At 29.9% G+C, this 14747-nt stretch overlaps 1 long non-coding RNA gene across 1 annotated transcript; it reads right to left on the minus strand.

Annotated features, from left to right (window-relative positions):
• Window positions 1-314: 314 nt before the first annotated feature.
• LOC143238071 (uncharacterized) lies at window positions 315-11552 on the minus strand. The gene is made up of 4 exons (XR_013020397.1): window positions 11386-11552; window positions 5394-5483; window positions 2293-2488; window positions 315-1437 (listed from the first exon to the last, which is right to left on the minus strand). It is a non-coding gene; the product is annotated as an uncharacterized LOC143238071 (long non-coding RNA).
• Window positions 11553-14747: the final 3195 nt, after the last annotated feature.

Below are 14747 nucleotides of genomic sequence, written 5' to 3' on the forward strand. Positions count from 1 at the left end.
TAGAGTATGGACAAGAAAAGAAACATGTAGTAAAATAAACTATAATATGGAGAAGAAAAGAAACATGTAGTAAAAAATAAAAGAAAAGTATAGGAGTATGGACAAGAAAAGAAACATGTAGTAAAATAAACTATAGTATGGAGAAGAAAAGAAACATGTAGTAAAATAAATTACAATATGGAGAAGAAAAGAAACATGTAGTAAAATAAATTACAATATGGAGAAGAAAAGAAACATGTAGTAAAATAAACTACAGTATGAACAAGAAAAGAAACATGTAGTAAAATAATCTATAGTATGGACAAGAAAACAAATATGTAGTAAAATAAACTATTGTATGAATAGAAAACAAATGTAGTAAAATAGACTATTGTATGGACAAAAAACAAATATGTAGCAAAATGAACTATAGTATGGACAAGAAAACAAACGTGGTAAAATAAACTATAGTAAGGAGATTAGATACATAACATGTTGTGTTTATAAATTAATAATTAAATTACAGGTAGAACAATGCAATGGATACATATTATGTTTTGATTATAAACTAATAATTATACTAGAGCAGGGGTTCCCAACCTTTTGGCACTCAAGACATGAAAATGTAATTGATGAAATAAAATTAATGTTATCCCAAGCTACTTCTAACAAGGCTACGTGACTCCCCTGCCAAGGCTTCGCGACCCCCTGGAGGGTCGTGACCCACCGGTTGGGAACCCCTGTACTAGAGGAAGACCAAGAGAAGGAAGTACAATTCATATTGGATTGTTTACTTACTAACTACAGAGAGGAGTTTTTTATAGAGTTACGTAATACAGACTGGCTTTAACATTTCATACCATAATACGTTAACATAAAGTCTGTGTGTTAAAGGGTCAACTCTTTACCTTAGAACACAGGACATGGGATTACACTGGTCTGTGTGTTAAAGTGTCAACTCTTTATCTTACAACACAGGACATGGGATTACTCTGGTCTGTGTGTTAAAGGGTCAACTCTTTATCTTACAACACAGGACATGGGATTACACTGGTCTGTGTGTTAAAGGGTCAACTCTTTATCTTACAACACAGGACATGGGATTACTCTGGTCTGTGTGTTAAAGGGTCAACTCTTTACCTTAGAACACAGGACATGGGATTACACAGGTGAGAGATATTTTTAAAACCATTTTTTTTGTTCCTTTCTGCTGCCACCTGAAAGGGACATCAACTTTCCCTTCTCAATGCAGATAAAACTCTGTCTGAAGTCCGAGTAACAAATAGTGAGAGTTGCCAATTCCAGCTAGAAAGTTACGAGACAGCTCATCATCACCTTCACTTGGAAGCTTCTGAAGATACCACATCATCAACAGATTTATGTAGAAAGTTCATACAAATCAGAATATTCACCAAGTTCTTCGAATCTCAGTAAGTAATTAACCACAGTAAATGCATTCTAGAATATAGTAATACATAAAACCACACACATATTGAATATATTAAATAGTGTACACTATGACCTAGTACACAAATATACAGATAATAGTGCAGTGTTACAAAAGTGGTCTTGTACTAAAAGGTCATATAGACCATACAGTACACACTTTCTGACATCATGAATGATCACAGATAATAGTGTCTGTGAATGATCACTTTATAAAGTATAAGTTAACCTAAAAAGTGGTCACTTGTACTAACCTAAAACTTATTCTGACATCACAGTGTCTGTTGAATGATCACTTTATAAAGTATAAGTACTAACCTAAAACTTATTCTGACATCACATCTGTTGAATTACGTGTCACAGTGTCTGTTGAATGAATTACAAAGTATAAATACTTACTTATTCTGACATCACAGTGTCTGCTGAATGATCACTTTATAAAGTATAAGTACTAACCTAAAACTTATTCTGACATCACAGTGTCTGTTGAATGAACACTTTATAAAGTATAAGTACTAACCTAAAACTTATTCTGACATCACAGTGTCTGCTGAATGAACACGTTATAAAGTATAAGTACTAACCTAAAACTTATTCTGACATCACAGTGTCTGTTGAATGAACACTTTATAAAGTATAAGTACTAACCTAAAACTTATTCGAGATTTTTAAAATATTTCATAAGGTCTGATACTCATCATTAGTGTAACGACCGTATAAACTCAATACACAAATATAACAGTCCACACAGTTAAGTAATTTCTGATAATCACATATAACAAATCTCACATTTTTCTTGCCAGGAACTGTGAAAAACTAACTAGTGTTGATAGGAGTTATTCTAATAACATTTATTAAAAAAATCACCTTTCTATGTTGCTTACTCGACTGTATGATTTCATAATACACTTTTCTCCACATAAGATATTCAGCTTTCCTGCCTTATTCCACTGGATCAGAGAATATTAATCTTTCAGAGTAGTCTTTCAGTCTACCAAACAGTTACTCTCAGGATACTGACCGATTACAGCTAGAAACCCCTACTGCTCTTCTCCGTAATTATCTGATTATGTACAATAATTTTTATAATTTATTTAATTCATTTTTATTGATATTTATTATAAAAAGTAACATGGAAAGTGAGACATTCTCATAAATTTGTGGAAACTTCTAATATAATTGTGGAAACTTCTAATATAATTGTGGAAACTTCTGTAATATAATTGCAGAAACTTTTCTAATATAATTGTAAAAACTTGTAATATAATTGAGGAAACATTTCTAATACAATTGCAGAAACTTTTCTAATATAATTGTGGAAACTTTTGTAATATAATTGCAGAAACTTCTAATATAATTGTGGAAACTTTTGTAATATAATTGTGGAAACATTTCTAATACAATTGCAGAAACTTTTCTAATATAATTGTGGAAACTTTTGTAATATAATTGTGGAAACTTCTGTAATATAATTCTTCTAATATAATTGTGGAAACTTTTGTAATATAATTGCAGAAACTTCTAATATAATTGTGGAAACTTTTGTAATATAATTGCAGAAACTTCTAATATAATTATGAAAACTTTTCTAATATAATTGTGGAAACTTCTCTTCTAATATAATTGTGGAAACATTTCTAATACAATTGCAGAAACTTTTCTAATATAATTGCAGAAACTTTTCTAATATAATTGAAGAAACTTTTGTAATATAATTGTGTAAACTTCTAATATAATTATGAAAACTTTTCTAATACAATTGCAGAAACTTTTCTAATATAATTGCAGAAACTTTTCTAATATAATTGAAGAAACTTTTGTAATATAATTGTGGAAACTTTTCTAATATAATTCCAGAAACTTCTAATATAATTATGGAAACTTTTCTAATATAATTGCAGAAACTTTTCTAATATAATTGTGGAAACTTCTAATATAATTATGAAAACTTTTTTAATACAATTGCAGAAACTTTTCTAATATAATTGTGGAAACTTCTCTTCTAATATAATTGTGGAAACTTTTGTAATATAATTGCAGAAACTTCTAATATAATTATGAAAACTTTTCTAATATAATTGCAGAAACTTTTCTAATATAATTGAAGAAACTTTTGTAATATAATTGTGTAAACTTCTAATATAATTGTGGAAACTTTTCTAATATAATTGCAGAAACTTCTAATATAAATGTGGAAACTTCTCTTCTAATATACAGTATTCCCTCGCTATTCGCTGGGTGTTACGTTCTTTACCCCCGCGAATAGCGAAAAACCGCGAATATTGGATGCAGTTTTAAAATTTCTATGTATGAGATTATATATGGTACTAAATGCTTCCCAGACACTTTCTAAAGACACTCTTACTCATTAATACAGTAATAATGTAGTAATATTGCATACAGTCATGTATTTCACTAATGTAGTTATGATAATGTAAACACATTTTAATTTTGTACTGCAACAATATTTTAATCAAAAAGAAACGTAAGTACAGGAGGACAGTAACACCGCATAGTATAGTTGTACCGTAAAGTCATTTTCTATGCGTACAACACATGTATTAGAATTGACAGAAAGTGGAACAAATTTAAAGGCAAACTTAGACAGATAAATACAGTACGCACAGTTCAGGTAATCATAATACAATACAGTACAGTACAATTCAGTAATAATTGTTCGATAAAGACGTCAATCGATAAAACTGCTTGAGAGAGTAAATACAGACATACCCTCGAAAAGCGCTTTTAGTCTCTATGACCTACAAAAACGCGGTTTACCGAGCATTCGTTTTTATGACGTTACGACGTTAGCCCGGTATACCGGCATACGATGCGATAGGGTTAAGAGCCTAACCCGCGAATATGCGGGCCCGCGAATGGGGAACCACGAATAGGTGAGGGTGTACTGTAGTTGTGGAAACTTCTAATATAACTGTGGAAACTTTTGTAATATAATTGCAGAAACTTCTAATATAATCGCAAAAACTTTGCTAATATAATTCTGGAAACTTTTGTAATATAATTGTGTAAACTTCTCTTCTAATATAATTATGGAAACTTTTCTAATGTAATTGCAGAAACTTTTCTAATATAATTGCAGAAACTTCTAATATAATTGTGGAAACTTCTCTTCTAATATAATTGTGGAAACTTTTCTAATATAACTGTGGAAACTTTTGTAATATAATTGCAGAAACTTCTAATATAATTGTGGAAACTTTTCTAATATAATTGTAGAATTTTTTCTTCTAATATAATTGTAAAAACTTCTCTTCTTATATACTTGTGGAAACGTCTAATATAATTGCTGAAACTTCTCAAAATTTTAAAGTGAAATTCATAATATTTAGTTTGCAAACTAAAAATACAAGTGAACAGGTTTAGACATAGTTATGAACAATGATAAACAGTTACATTCTGAACTTTTTAGATTTAATAAATTTTGGTAACATTAAGCTTGAGTTACTCTACCTCAACAGTAGATGCTGAAAAGTAAACATTGCAAAATCTTACGATTTGGATTTTCACACTAAAAGTTAGAATTAGTACAATTTTTCAAGCACTATACATAATGACTGTATAAAATGACTCTATCAGTATTATAATCATCTTCTTTTAGTCAATATTTTTATATTAGTTCACACACCTTTATATAAAAAAAATACAAATAATCAATTACTTTTATTCAGGTTATTTTACTGAGGTAAATCTATTAATAAAATTAAATTTCTTAACATACATCTGTCTTCATTTTTAAAACATAACACCCTTAAAAAATCAGAACTAAGAACTGATCACTTATCTTCCAACTTAAATAATTTGGAACTGTTTTTTTATGTAAGAATGTTTACAGGTTTTGTTTACAATCTAGTTATCATAAACTTACAATATAGTGAATTTTAAAATTAATCACCAACTACGACAACTTATTTACTTAATTTCTCCTACTTTATGCATGGCACACTCACGTGGTTTGTAATGCAGTTGTCTCAGGACTCAAAAGTGCTTGCAAAGATTGAACGTTTACCTCGAGTCTACGAACAGCATCAAGTGGTCCTCTTTATACCACATAAAACATTGTTACCGACACTAATTTAAAAACAGCTGACAGTACGATACAATGATAAGTTTTGACTACATATCTAAGTAACTGGAAATACAAGTTCTAAACACAGGACACTCTTAGCATATTTGAGATTATATTCACTAATGTATCTGCTAATCTGTTAACTGCTTACCATATTGGTCAAGCACATTCAATTAATTTGTTCTTCTCACAAGATTCAAGAGATAAAATAAAATAGTAATAATCAAAAACACAAATATGATTGTTTTCAATCATTAAGATGAACAAACTCAAATTAGTCTAAAATAATGAGAAATTATAATGTCAAAATGTTTGTAACTTGGACCATTGGAATAATCGAAAACAATATTGAAATGAAATACAAATTTAGAGTACTGTGATGTGAGCATCTTTTCTAAGTTGGCAAAGATTGGTTATAATTAATTATACTTGGAAGTGGAAAAGCACTGAGATTCAAGTACCATTATAGTCAAATAGCCCTAAAACACTGAATAACGAACATAGTGTCAAAAATATAATAGAACTAATAATAATGTCTCATAAAAAGAACAAAGAATTTAGATTAGTTGGTTATATTCATGACATCAATCTGTTTTGTTAAGTAATTAAATATATTGATGAATCAAATGAACTTCCCAAGGTTACCTTTAGAACTATGAAAACAAAACCTCTTGACTTACAAATTATGTTTAGACTATAAATTTCACTTTTCTGTCTACATCTGAACCATTCAAAAACCAAGCACGACACCAGAGGTTTTGATACTCAATTTGAAAGAACTAAATTGATTTTGAATTATACTAAAATATGTCTCTTTTAATTAAACTAAGTAATAATTCAACATTTGTTGAATAAGAAATGCTTAACAGCAAAAAGAACAAAACTTTACTAATAATGGTTTTCTATTAAAGTTTTGTTTTACAGTGTTAATGTTGGCATTTAATCACGAGCTAAAATAGCTAATTGTAATTTTGAGAAACACAAGCAGGTTTATTATATATGGGAGTAAATACATGCACCAAAATATTTTACTGCACACAACATTTGGAAATACCTTATGAAAACTGCAAAGATTTTCTAAGCCTTTTATATGTTAGTATGTGAAGTTAACAAATTAATAAAAACATGTATATTGCTAACACTTGGTATCAATATATAGCCTAAAACAGGGATTGGTTTTGTATTAAAATCTGGTAGTACTAAATACCCTTTAAAACTGGGGTTGATGTTTCATTTAAAATATAAATTGACAGGTTAACCTGATGATGTAACACACAAAGAGAACCATGAAGGTAGAGTTAACCAGCTGAAGCCATGACTGACAAATTGATTGTTCTTATAAAAGGTTGTCATACCTAGCCAAGTTAGGAAGCACCTAATGACTTCATTTATAACTAATCTTTCAGAAAAAGTTGAGTAAAATCAAAAGTTGCCGCACAATGAGTGAAATTAACACAAGTGTTTATGTACTGCCGATCAGCTATTATTTTTACATTATAGTGGATAAAACACTATACAATACTTGGGTTTATTTATTAATGGAGAATGTGTGTATATTAAAGAGTAAACTTTTTACATCAACTGCTATTTGTTAAGCACTGTATGGACATCTATCTTTTGAATGTCAAATTTCTACTAATAATGATCAGATCTTTTAAAACTTCAATAATTACATTTAAGTGTAAAAATATAGTAAACTTTTTACATCAACTGCTATTTGTTAAGCACTGTGTGGACATCTGTCTTTTGAATGTCAAATTTCTACTAATAATGATCAGATCTTTTAAAACTTCAATAATTACATTTAAGTGTAAAAAATACAGTAAACTTTTTACATCAACTGCTATTTGTTAAGCACTGTGTGGACATCTGTCTTTTGAATGTCAAATTTCTACTAATAATGATCAGATCTTTTAAAACTTCAATAATTACATTTAAGTGTAAAAATACAGTAAACTTTTTACATCAACTGCGTTAAGCACTGTGTGGACATGTCTTTTGAATGTCAAATTTCTACTAATAATGATCAGATCTTTTAAAACTTCAATTATTACATTTAAGTGTAAAAATACAGTAAACTTTTTACATCAACTGCTATTTGTTAAGCACTGTGTGGACATCTGTCTTTTGAATGTCAAATTTCTACTAATAATGATCAGATCTTTTAAAACTTCAATAATTACATTTAAGTGTAAAATATTTATTTTACATGTAAAATGAAAAGAAACAAAATAATGAACAAATAAAGAAAACATTTTCATGTTCACTTTCCCTACCAAACAAACACACACACAAGTTTTTTCTTTCATCCCTCATACATTAAGTATCAACCATATTTCTTATTATCATTTTGGAAGCACTGAAACCTAGATTTGGTCCTAGTGAAATGTAATATTATGAACAGCATGCTATAGAGAGATGAGATGACTAACTTATCAGTTTTAAGATTACTGATCATAGTTTTATGTTTATATTTATAGTTTTTCACAGGCAATAAAACGTTCCAACATTTCTAAACTATTTTTCTTCAAAATTTATTACTACAAAGGAAAATATAAATCATATTTCTTGTAGGTTTTAAAGTGCTGTACATTTCTATTGGTTTAAGTATTAAAAAGTACACGATATTTTCATTAGTATTAACCTTTCATAACTAATCATTAAAATATTATATTTTTATAAAAAGTCACATAACTGTTTATTATTAGTCAAGCCTATAACACAAGGAAGCCAATTTTATACTATTTATATCCTGAGTTCTTAAACATTTTTAACAGTTTGAGAAAATAACACAAATCATTAGTTTAATACATACATTTGAAATATTGTAACCAATAAAAGTGCTGTAACATCTGTCTGACTCTAAGTTGTAAGAATTTATTAGGGTAAACAATTTATATGTATTAAAACAAAATATCTTGTCGTTCTCATATGACCTGCTTTCAATTAATATGTTTAAATTTCAGGGCAAATTATTATATGTGTACATATTACGATTAATTAAACATTTAAACTAAAACTTAAGATAATTTTGTTAAAATACAAATTGTTTTTAACACAAATAGCACCCCACAAACTGCATTCAATATACACAGTGTAAAATGTTTCATGAAGAAAACACAGTGAAAACAAATTCAACAGTAAACACCAAACAATAGATGTCATTCTGTTTCAATGTGGTTTAACATCACAGGAAACTCTCCTGTGTCTTTGTGAACTTTTGAGTAGTGAATTTAACCAACACACATTCTATTCATTTAAATTAACAACTCATACCCTGCTGCAATTACAGCGGATAACTGTAAGCAGAAGAAATTATTGATCCACAAATGAAAACTATTTTATTAATGAGTTCTAGTCTCATCTTAAATTACTTAATGCTGGAAAACATCCTCATCAGGTTTTTAAACAATTATTTGTGCACAAAATTGCTTATAGATTCACAACTTTGTTGGTTCAAGGGTTTCAATGTAGAAAACCTGTAAAATACAAACAGTATTGCTCATAATTCCACTAATTACTGCTAGGATTTCCTGTACAGCTTGAAAAATTTTCTCTTCAGTTCTATACAGTGAATGTGATCACAGGCAATAAGAATATTTACTGCAGTAAAATACCCTACATTTTAAGGCACATTTTACTGTACTCAATTTGAGTTGTGTGTGTGTGTGTGTGTGTTTCATGACTCTCCTTGAAACACTAAATATCCTAATTAAAAGTTCATGGGTAAGTCATGAATATATCTCAACATGACTAAAAATAAAGTATCTCTTTATGACATGCAGCTTACTAAACACTTCAGTACCTCTCACTGAAGCTGAATATGACATGTATCTGTTTATGATGTGCAGCTGACTGAACACTTCAGTACTTCTCACTGAAGCTATATATGACATGCATCTGTTTATGATGTGCAGCTGACTGAACACTTGAGTACCTCTCATTGAAGCTATATATGACATGTATCTGTTTATGATGTGCAGCTGACTGAACACCTCAGTACCTCTCACTGAAGCTGAATATGACATGTATCTGTTTATGATGTGCAGTTGACTGAACACTTCAGTACTTCTCACTGAAGCTATATATGACATAGTATTTAAACATTACTTTGGATTTGACTTTGAAATAAGACAGCAACTACGAAACTGTTGTTAGTTGTATCAATGTGACCATGTTTTATTTTATTTTATTAACAATTTCTTTGTTTAACTGCTTGCATAATAAACAATTTAATAACTAAGTACATGTATGAGTAATTTACTACTGCCATAAAGTGTTGGTTTTATCTGAGCTCATGAAAACAAACATTATTTGGTATTTATTCAAGATATTTAAGAGTGTAACATATGATTTTTGTTGAGCAGTGAACATAAAGATGTTAGCTTTCAAGTGTAGGAATAACACACGTACACACACAAGATCATCTGTTAAACCTTTGTCTTATGTAGAGCATTAACATTTTCCACTCAATATGATTTGTATAATAAATTTCTTTCTGTCTTTGCAACAATAACATTAATGACTTGTAGAATATTTTCTGGAATTACAGTCCTGAAATCTAAAAATAACTCCTGATGTATATGAGGTACTTCTGATTGACAAAATATCCTACTGATTTCTTGAAATTTCAAAAATGAAGTACTGAATAATATCAGCCCCTTCAGTGGTGAATGGTATAAAACAAGTGATAATTGCAGAGTTAAAAATAAAATGATGAAGTTAATTTATACTTTTAACAATAACATACAATAAGTAATTCATAACACAAAATGGATTATTCATGAAAGAGCTGCTATTGTCTTTTCTACCACTAAAATTATGTGCAGGCCTAAATGAAATTTCTCTTTTGGTTTAAAATATCAAAACATTTCAGATCTTTGAAAGAAAAAAAATATTCTTGTGATTATTGGTATTTAAATAATAATTACATGTGAAAACTATCTACAGTAATTTAAAATTTCTCTTACACCAGTGTTGATTGCACCAAACCTTAAAACACCAGTCTGTACATTTCAGAAGGGATATTGACTTGTTGGAAAGGGTTCAGAGAAGGTTTACTAGGATGTTTCTTGGTATAAAGAATGGTTCTCGGTTTTATGTTTCTAAATTGACTGGCTTATGGAATGCATTACCAATGGCATAGTGAAGACTAGCACTTTAAAATTTATGTAAGGAACTAATTATTTATTAAAAAATAAAGGATGGGTCTGCAATGGTCCCTTGTCTGCATTATGTTTTCTTGTCAGAAAGGAAACTTGTAGATCAAAAACTGAAAATTTACTTAATAAAACAAATTCAGTTTCCTTATTTGAAATAATTATTGTGAAAGTATGTAATTAAACTGCACTAGCTCTGATTGATCAAATAATGCCATAGTATATTCAGTTGTATTAATTCAATGTCATTGGTATAACGAAATACAACCATGGCCCAAATATATGATGATAGTTTACAGTATACGTCATCCATGTTCAAAAGTTAAAACTTTCGATTATAAAGTTCAAAAGTCTTCTCACGTTATACTTATAATTATAAAAGACACTATGATTTTAAAATAAACACCAAGCAAAATTGTATTCTAATTTTTATTCTAGTTGCTACAGATAACACCAGGTGGAAAAGGTCGAAATTAGATAACCGAGTTCAAAACATAAATAAGTTAATTTGCTAGAAAGTTTTATATTTCAAATTTAATATACTATGCCTATCTTAAGAAATTAACTTGAAATTTAAGGATATATGTATTCTGACACCAAATGAAAATTACACTATAGTATGCACATCAAAATTTTATTGGCAATACCACTATCACTTCCGCAAAGCAACTTCTTACTTTAACTGTTTAAGTTTTAATAAGTTTAAAAACTCACTTGTATAAACGTCTAGAAACTTCCGAATTATTATCCTGTACTTCTGCAAATAACTCGGAAGCTTTCTTCATTATATTATCACTTCATTTTTAATAACGCAGTGACAATAAATAGTTCATAGATATTTACTAAATTTTCAACTTTGAATACTTTTCAGCACAGATTCCATTTTGAGATCATTTTGTAGTTCAACCATTCTCCATAAGAGGGAGTACTAAAAATACTATACTTTTTAAATTATGCAAACAAATATAGGGCCTGGCATGGCCAAGCGCGTAAGGCGTGCGACTCGTAATCCGAGGGTCGCGGGTTCGAGCCCGCGTCGCGCTCGTCCTCCCATCCGTGGGGGTGTATAATGTTACGGTCAATCCCACTATTCGTTGGTAAAAAAGTAGCCGAAGGGTTGGCGGTGGGTGGTGATGACTAGCTGCCTTCCCTCTAGTCTTACACTGCTAAATTAGAGACGGCTAGCACAGACAGCCCTCGAGTAGCTTTGTGCGAAATTCCAACAAACAAACAAATATAATTTTCTTTACTTGTAAATTTCCTTATTCATTTAGTTTACACATTACATTGAACTGCACTTTTCAGAGCACTACCAACCTTGTTTGATACAAATTTAAATTCGATGTCCAAATAAAAATGTTTAGACATAACGATTCGAGCTCAATAAAATCAAGGTAACAGTCATCAATAGCTTAAATAAAAACTCCATGCTTTAAACAACCATATAAACATTTATCAAAGCGGCTACAATATTTTAAATATAGCACTAGAAGAACGTGGTATTCACTAATAAGTTATGTTGTTGATCCTTGTTTTATTTATTTATTTATTACTTGATTTAAGTCATCAAATATTAAAACTAGCTACGTATCCAAATCATGACATTATTATTATTATTGGCTTCTCTGTTGTATATTTATTGATATAAACACCTCGGGAGCATTGTTTTAAAAGAACAAAAATAGCAGAAGAAATTACAATATGTGCTATTTAAGTCAAGTCTTCCAATTTTAGATTTTATTCATAATTTCCGCACTAAAGTTATATGAGTCAGGTATCAATTTTTTTTTTTTTTGAATTTTGGAGAATAAACCTTGATTATTCAGATAAACCATATCACTGTCACGACGGAGCTCTTATATAATCAGCTGTCTTGTTTTCACTCGTGACTTATTGAAACTTAAGGTTATAATAAATAAATAGTTCAGCTTTATCTTCCTATAAGGGTATCATATAAAATAAAATAATATTACACTAAACCAATTATATGTCGTCAAATAGACTTAAGATGAAGAGTTAATTTGTTTAAGCCTATTTAACTGACTAGTGGTCAAGTATGTTCTGACACAAATATGTTGCACCTGATCAACTTTGTTAGATGGATTACTGTCTTGGATGAACCAAAAGGACAATGACCTCATTAATTTTTTATTAAGACAATAGAATGTTATTCAATCCAGAAATATAGCTAGAAACAAACCAAAAATAAAAAATCAGCAAGACAGAAGTAATCTTAATATTGTTTGTTTGTTGTGAACTATAACACCATGGGTTACTTGTGTTCTTCCAATAGCAGATATGGAAACCTAAATGTTAACGTTATAAGCATCCAGACATGCTACTGTTACGTTAGGGAGAAGGTTATTTATTATCATCGTTCAATAAATATCATACCCGAAACAATATAAAACTTTTAGAAAAAAAAGTTCACGGAAAACAATGATATTTTTAATATCAACTTTATTATTTAATAACAATAATGAAAAATAATGAGAAGGACAACTTATTTCGAATTAGAACTTCCAACCTGGATAGCGCCTTATATACATATACACAAATTATAATGACCACGTCAGAAGCCGCTAGGTTTCAGATAAAGCTATTATTAGTAACAATTCAGGGCTTTTTTTTAACCAAAGAAAGTGATTGACTGTCAATTTTATAACGCATTTACATCTGAAAGTTCTTTGTTCAGCGGTATCACGATTTAAACCTTGTATCTTGTGATTCATAGACTTGCACCTTCGCTACTAGGCCACGTCCGATCCATAAAAAATTTAAAACAATCAGCTAGATGTGAGTGTAAACATGAGTATATGAAATTAGGCCAATAGTCGAGAGAATATTTACATATGCATACTCTCGCTGAAATTAGGCCAACAGTCGAGAGAATATTTACAAAAGCATACTCTCGCTGAAATTAGGCCAACAATCGAGAGAATATTTACAAATGCATACTCTCGCACTGTTAAACTTCCCGTCACCTTTTATTTGAAGCCACTAACCGTAACGTTCAACACTGTTCTACACGACTTCCCAAGAAGAACTAAACAAATTATTTCTCTAGTTAATTGAAAATTAGTCTTGAGTTTTCGGCAAATTTTTTTTAAAACAACAGAAAGTAAACTTTGAAAAGCACGACAAGTTCATATTTGTAGACTGTGAAAAATCAGAAGCCAGAAGTCGAAACGTTAAAAATATTTCACATGCACTTAAAAATAAGAATAAAATCATGACCTGGGAGACAACTTTTTTTGCCTTAATTGATGTCGACAAAATGTCATATTGATTATTCTGGCTTGTAGTTGAAAAATTAAATCAAAGATGGATTAGGATCGCATGAACTGCAAAATAAGAAAGCTAGGTATACCCCAGACCGAGAAAAGAATTTCATTTGTATCAACAGTAAGTTATTTTTGATTTATATATGTAAGGTAAACCAACTACTTCATCTTTGAAATTATGCTGTAAGTTTTTAAAAAGTAATTTTACAATTAATTCATCATTTGAAGGTCTTACAAGTTTTAACTCTAAAAACCCAAGATTTATTAGTTGATTGTTTCCTTCTGGTTTTTATATTTACATAAAATCAATATTGTACACGATTTATCTTTTTTTGAACAGTTAATAATTATTATTACTTTTTGAGGATGATGAGGTGTAGATGTAATATTATATTTTCTTCTATAGATGATGATAATGGAAAAAGTTGATTTTTGGGTGGGTGATCGCCATAAAAAGTGTCAGTTTTTAGGGTTTTTTTTGTTTTTTTTTAATTAAGCACAAAACCACACAACGGGCTATCTGTATTCTGTCCACCACGGGTTGTTACTTATATAACGTTGTGCCACCTGGGGGCTGGGTGGTTAATAACGGTAGTTAGTTATCACCGTGAGATTCCATCAAGGAACATTGGGCCGCAAACGCTTGCGGATTCTTCAACAGGTATTTAAGTGAGTAGGTTGTTAGCCCGCTGCACCGAGCCGTCCCTAATTTAGTAGTGTAAGACTAGAGGGAAGGCAGCTAGTCATCACCACCCACCGCCAACTCTTGGGCTACTCTTTTACCAACGAATA

Source organism: Tachypleus tridentatus, chromosome 2 (genome assembly GCF_004210375.1).
Source record: "Tachypleus tridentatus isolate NWPU-2018 chromosome 2, ASM421037v1, whole genome shotgun sequence".
Taxonomy (NCBI): domain Eukaryota; kingdom Metazoa; phylum Arthropoda; class Merostomata; order Xiphosura; family Limulidae; genus Tachypleus; species Tachypleus tridentatus.